Below are 6,938 nucleotides of genomic sequence, written 5' to 3'. Positions count from 1 at the left end.
CCAACTATCTATCGAATCCCCGAAGTTTGATGCGTTACATGCCAATATCCCTTTATCGCATATCTTTATTAATCTTCTATTTACGTTATAGTTATTTCTCTTCATCCCTCCAATCTAAGAACGATCATCAGCCTTAGATTTACATAGCAACATTAGACCATGATACATTTGATTATTGGTCCTTGTGGGTTTGATAATCTTTAAAACTACGCGATAGGAATGTGCACTTGCAGTTACGATTCCCATAGACTTACTAAGTCACGCGATCAGAATCATAAATTAGAAAGCCAAACCAGCAAAGCACCTGAATATCAATTATCCCTGATTAGGGTTTCAAACACCATACAAAGCTCCACATGCTACACCTCAGACCACTGGCCCAGAATTAGGGTTTAGAAGTCAACGTCAGACATCCACAAAGTCAAACACAAGATCCCTCAAGATCAAGAATTAGGGTTGCAACCCATAGGATGAGCAATACCAAAATTTCCAATGCAATCTGTTTTGTTAACCAGAAACCTTAAATCTATGATGTTTGTTAGTCAATGTTAACCATGAATGAATGAGGATGAATATGCATTAGGTTAGATGGGTCTCAGGTTACGGGTTAGATGAAAAAGCAAAAATGGGGGGAAATTTTTTGGGTACTACAACTACCCCTATTTAATCTTCTTGGACCTGAATACAAGAATTGTGGAAGCTTTTCAGGTATTCAAGGTAGAAGAGGATTAAATACTACGTATCCCAAAATTTGCCCATTGAGGACGAAGGTAATGTGATGAGAATTTTGTGGTTTGCCAAGAAAAGGTTGGGCTTTGGGTTAGTCAACAAAACATGATTTTTTTGTCTTTTCTTGCTTGTAAGGCTTCATGTTATGCTTTATGAATGATATGCATGAGTGAAATGGTATGGTGTATGCATGATAATGATTTATGCAATGGTTAAACCAGATGCTCATATAGAAGGAAGTGGGAATTTTGAGCTAGGATAAGTTCATGTCGACATGATTCTCCAACACCTACTTTAAGATTAACAGTTGTTGTAACACTTTTGGATTATGTCCGAAACATGGAGATCATTTGTACCTGCGTAGCCTGCCTCTGTCCCAATGCACTGGGTATCTGCACCAACTGTCCGAGTCACAAGTTATGGGTATTTCAAACCGGCTTGCCCCAGTGTCTTGAAACCGTGCTCTCTTGATTAGCCATCTTGTGATTGACTTCTCGTGCTCTTGAGGTAGTTTGCCCCAATATGAGCCTTGAAGTAGTATTGCCCATATCCGGATGACTCTGAGAGATTTGTAGAATCTCAATGTGGTTTCCCCAGATCAACTGCATTTTGAAGAGATCTGAGCTATGGGATATCGGGAATTTGATCAATGCTCCCAATATGTAATCTCCCTTAATGTCAAATGACTGTTCATATGTAAAATGCTCATTTTGAAAATGATAATTGTAATGTCATGCTCATGCAAGTTTTGAAAACTCAAGCGTGTCCACCAAGATTATGACATCTAGTGAACAAATCACTGTTTAGAATGTCATATCAGTATCAATACAGGTGACAAGAAAATCTTTAGGAGTCAGCTTAACGTGATCTTACCATAGTATGCTTTCAAAATGAACCCTGCTTCATATAGGTCTTTTGAGGGTTGTAACAAAACCTGGTTCACGGTTTCAGAAAGGAAGGATATAAGGCTCAAAACCTATTCTAACCTGCCCATTCTTCGTGATGTTCTCTAATCCTACGTTCAGTTAGCTTACAACAAACATTCATCTTTCAGAAAAGGTTTGGAGCAATGATGTTTAAAGAACCCTATGAGAGTTTGGAGCGATAGTCACTCACCTTCTGCTTTGGTTTGCAGTCACATATATTTGCTCTTTTTTTGAGGATTTTGATGTTGATCCTCTGATTCTTTTCTTTTGTTTACCCTTATTTTTTCCTGGACTGATCCTTTGGGTCTGTAGCCCACCAGGATACCCTAACTTTTGCCTAAGTCAATCTTGTTTTCAAGTTCTTGACTCAGCAGGCCTTTCATTTGTTTTTGATTTTTTTCATTTCACCTCTTTTTCATTTGAGAAAATCCTATGATATTCTGCTTGTTTGATTTGGATTTGTTATACAGTTCGTGACTATCTCACTCCTTGGTGGACAAAGGTTAACCATTCTGTATTTGTGGTTTCATCCTCTTGAGAGGGATATGGTATGATTAATCACTCGAAGAGATATTCTCTTTCTAAAATTTGAATGCAAATTCAAACTAACCGAATACTATCCTGCCCCTAGTTAAACATGAGGGTTTTATGTGTTAAAGAAAGAAAGTCCTACTTCAAGGCCTAAAGGGGTTGAATAGGGATTAACTTCCTTATATCTCCGGTGTTTAGGGATTGAACAATGCCTTACATCATCAGCACAATCTTATTCAAAAGCATACACGCAACGATCTTGCGTATTTTCAATTGCATAATTCTCTTTTGATTTTAGTTGACAAACAGTTTGATACTGATAAAAATAAAATATGAGTGAACACAAATGGATTTAAGCAAAACATGCACGTTTGTTTCATTATTATTATCATCTGAAAACCAGACAAGTTTTACAAATGAACAACACATAACAAACAAGAAAAGATTATAAATGAGACATGATTGAATCAATATGATATTGCTAGCCTTGATACTCCTCTGTAGCAGCAACTGAATCTGAGCAATCCTCACTGCTAACCACATTCATAATCTGTCCACAGTGGTCTGGCAATGGGTTGGTTATGACTTTGGGTCCTGCCTCAGAGAATGACAAAACCTTCTAGTAGATAAGCTCTTGTACTCTTGACTTGAACAACCCACAGTCTTCGGTTAAATGTCCTATATAGCTAACGTGGATCACACAAGAAGCGTTAGGATTGTACTTCAACCCATAAGAATAAACAACTGGAGGTATTTCTTTTGGCACAATTGCCCCTTACTGGACAAGATGAGGTAGCAACTAAGCATATGTCATAGGGATCTGATCACGTTGAGGACGCTTTCTATCAAACCGTCTGGTCTGCCTTTTCCCTTGATGGTTACGTGGCACTGTTTGTTGACTTTTCAGAACTTGAGTTTGAGGAGGCTGCTGATACTGAGGTGTAACACCATATGGATATGAGTAGCGTGGAATAGGCATCCAAGGTACTTGTAACGAAGCATAAATCGGAGGAATAACCATTGGATGGAACATTTGAGCAGAATGCCCCAAGCCAGGATTGACTGTCTGATGTGAAGTCTGATCACGATGAATCCCAAATATGACATAGGGTGCCCCAGCCTGGGCGTATTGAGGTGCAACAGCAGTAGAAGATGATGCCTCAGGATAGGTCAACAACATTCCAGGACAGTATCCTTGATTCGGATACTGCATAACAGGTTGAACCACATGTGGATGAACTTGCACATGAATCGGGGGCCCCTTGTATTCAAACCTTTTTTCCACAAGCGCTTCAGCAATCACGAGTGTAAAGCTCAACAACTTCTGATCGATGAGCTCTTAAACTCTAGCCTTGACAACATGACAAGCTTCTATAGAGCGCCCTACGTATCCAACATGGTATCCACATGTGGCATGAGGGTCATGCTTATGGTTGTACGGAAACTTAGCAGGTTCGGTCTGTTTAGGCAAAATTTCCCCAACCTTAACCAATATAGGTAGCAGATGTGCGTAACTCACAGGAATTGGATCATAGCGAGGACGTATCCCTTCTTGATCTTTGTTTCCTTTGCTGATTTGCTTCTGCTTCAATTTCTTGTGGCTTTGAGCAGGCCTCTGATGTGGTAGTAAACACTGCTCTTGAGGAAGAAGTGGCAGAAAGCATGCAACCACCTTCTGTTTGTTATCTTCCTTCATAATTTCTTCAGCCTGCTAATTAATCACAACCTGATTTGAAAGTTTATTGTCATGCTATCCAGGAATAGCCCCAAAACCATGTTAGCTCGGTCAATGCTCTTAGTCTCTTCCATGATCCTCGGGTGATCGGTGTCGGCGAATCGTCATCTTTCTAATGGAGGAATGGATACGGTGAGTTTTCTGGTCAATATGCATGAAATGCAAATGAATTAATGCACATGTTGGGAATGAAATGAAAATAATTATGCAACATCCATAGATTCAAAGCCTTAGTGGTATAACAACCCAAGTTCCAAGCTTCAACATATGTACAACAATGCAATAACATAGGTTAACAACACCATAAGTCTGGATAATCTTCGTATACTGCCTGATGTAGGATCAAAGGTTTGACGTTTATGAGAATAAAGGTATGTAGAGTCTATGGCTTCTTGCAAGAAAAACCCATATCCCCCTCACATGTATGGACTATGCTCAAAGGTGGTCCCTAGAAGGCCTCCCAGAGTCATCGACTTGAAATGGGAACACCATGTCATAGTGAATACTCACAGGACAAAAGTACTCCCAAGTGAATCTAGTCTGGGTGTGGTTCTCGTGACAACCCAACGCACGAAACGCAGGTGTACACGACTATCCACGAGTCTAACCTATGTGTATACTAAGCTTGGTTATAGAGCTTTCCTCTCATGTAGTCTATCCCATCCCAATAACAGCATAACAGATAATATCCACAATATAAAGCAATAAGAAAATGTGATAAATAGAAACGAGTAAATCTATAAAGGTAAGCACCTAAAACTAGCGAGGGAACAACCTAAACTAGGCTCGAATCCTTTTAGAGATTAGGAAGTACTCCAAGTAGTGAAGTATCCCCAGCAGAGTCGCCAACTGAAGCTGGGGATGCTCAAGAAGAGACCCCTAACTACAAGCAAACTCCCCAGCAGAGTCGCCAGCTGAAGCTAGTAGAAATATACCCGAACGTATCGTACGCTCGAACATACAATAGAGTTGCCACCGAACTTTATTTATCCCCAAAGGGAATGGAAAACATTGATAAAACCCCGGAGAAAGAGATATCATGGGTAAGGAAGTCGGTTATGCAAGGGGAAGGTATTAGCACCCCAAACATCCATGGCACTCCATGGGAACTGTTTTGATTGTTCTCGCTCGAATATGTGTTATCTAAGATTACTCGCAAAAGAATGGGAAAGGAAGAAAAATAGATAGAGTGCTCGGTGAGGATTGGGGCCCTCATGCCTACGTATCCTCATTGTGCAATGAGGAATTTAGAGCTTCGTAGTTCAAGGAACTAGAGGCAGGAGATGGAAATGAGTGTGATAGAAATATGGTATAAACCAAAGAATTGTGTTTTGAACTCCAACAAGGGTGAAAAGATAAACCCAATAGTAAACAGGCGTGAACCAACAAATGAGGGCCTACGACATTGTATCACTGTATTGGAACAACCAAAAAAGAGTGAATTAGGTGTTTGGGTTAAGGGCCAAACAACTCTTGGTTCACAAAGAGGTACAAGATGGAGCACACGAGTATAGTGTATTTGGCTCAAAGGATAGGTATATCATGTGGAGTGAATGAAGGTAGATTACGAATGTATCGTGAGATGAATGGAGTGAAGTGATCGAAGTCACAAAATTGGATATTTGGTGATAAGTGACTGAAGAAGTGTTGTTTAAAATTGAAAGGTGAAAGTGTATTGGAATCCATAAAAGGAATGAGATTTCTACCATAAAGGGAAACAACTTTAACCTCTACAGGGTGTTAGCTAAAAAGAAGGAATTAAGTGTTTGGGTTAACGACCAAACAACTATAGGTAGAAATGCATACTTTTCGTTAGGCGTCCTAAAAGGGTGTATATGGAATTCAAAAGAAAGTGTATTTCGATGTCAAAGAGACAGTATGTTACTGGGTGAACGATTTATGATCGAAGGTAAGTAATGAATAGTGAAAGATATGGATGATGCCCTAAGGCGAAGGAGGAATAATTAGAAGTATGATCGCCAAGGATTCGCATCCTCATGCCTACGTATTATCATCGTGTAATGAGAAAAACAGAGCAACCGTAGTTAGGAACTACGAGAATAGAGAGAGAGATTTGTCTAAGCAACAGGGACTCATAAGACAAACACATCTTCAAGGAAGGATTGCAGTACTGGAGTGCAAGGAGTAGTGTATCACTTGCTGGGGAATCAACAATTCGAGATTGAATAAGGGTAGTATCTTGGATCCAAGAGAAGGATAAACTCTTAATCGAAGAGAAAAATGGCGTCTTAGCCGAAAAATAATTAATTAAATGTTTGGGTTACGGGCCAAACAACTCTCGATTGAGGAGGTGGATTGTCGTTATCGTCCTAAAAGGATAGACAAGGAGTCCAAGAAGAAGTATGTTTGATCTCAAAAAGATGGTATGATTGAATGAATGGAGAATGATTGGTTGATAAATATGGTAGGAATAAATAAGATAGCTCGCGAAGAACTGGGTTCTCCTGCCTACGTATCCTTATAGTGCAATAAGGAAATCAGAGCTTTCGTGGTTCAGCCTACTAAGGCTGAAAACAATGGTGATTGAAGAGGCAAGAAGAGATGATTGAATGATTGAGTTGAAATAATTAGAATAGAAATGGAGAGTGAATGGTCTTGATAGTTCCTTGATAAGAATCACACTAAAGTCTATGAGTAAAGGTGGGTACGATAAGCAATGAGCCAAACGTCTCGCACCCAAAGACATCCAGAATAAGTGTAGGAAAGCTCCAGTCTCATTCCTTCTTTACTACTTAAGGCTCATGGCATGTAATTCTCGTCTTAACTTTCAAGTGGAGAGAGAAGAATCTTTGTAGTTGTTTATTTTGTTGATGAAGACCTTATCAATCGTTCGATTTGAATTGCACTAAAGTCTATGAATAAAGGTGATTACAATGAGCGCTGGGTCATAAGTTCCATACCCAAAGATATTCAAAATGGGGGTAGGAATACTCCAGTCCCACTCCTTCTCTATTGCTTAAGGCTCGTATCGTACAACTTGATTCATGATTGATACG

Source organism: Lathyrus oleraceus, chromosome 5 (genome assembly GCF_024323335.1).
Source record: "Lathyrus oleraceus cultivar Zhongwan6 chromosome 5, CAAS_Psat_ZW6_1.0, whole genome shotgun sequence".
Classification (NCBI taxonomy): domain Eukaryota; kingdom Viridiplantae; phylum Streptophyta; class Magnoliopsida; order Fabales; family Fabaceae; genus Lathyrus; species Lathyrus oleraceus.
This window is presented reverse-complemented; position numbering follows the sequence as displayed.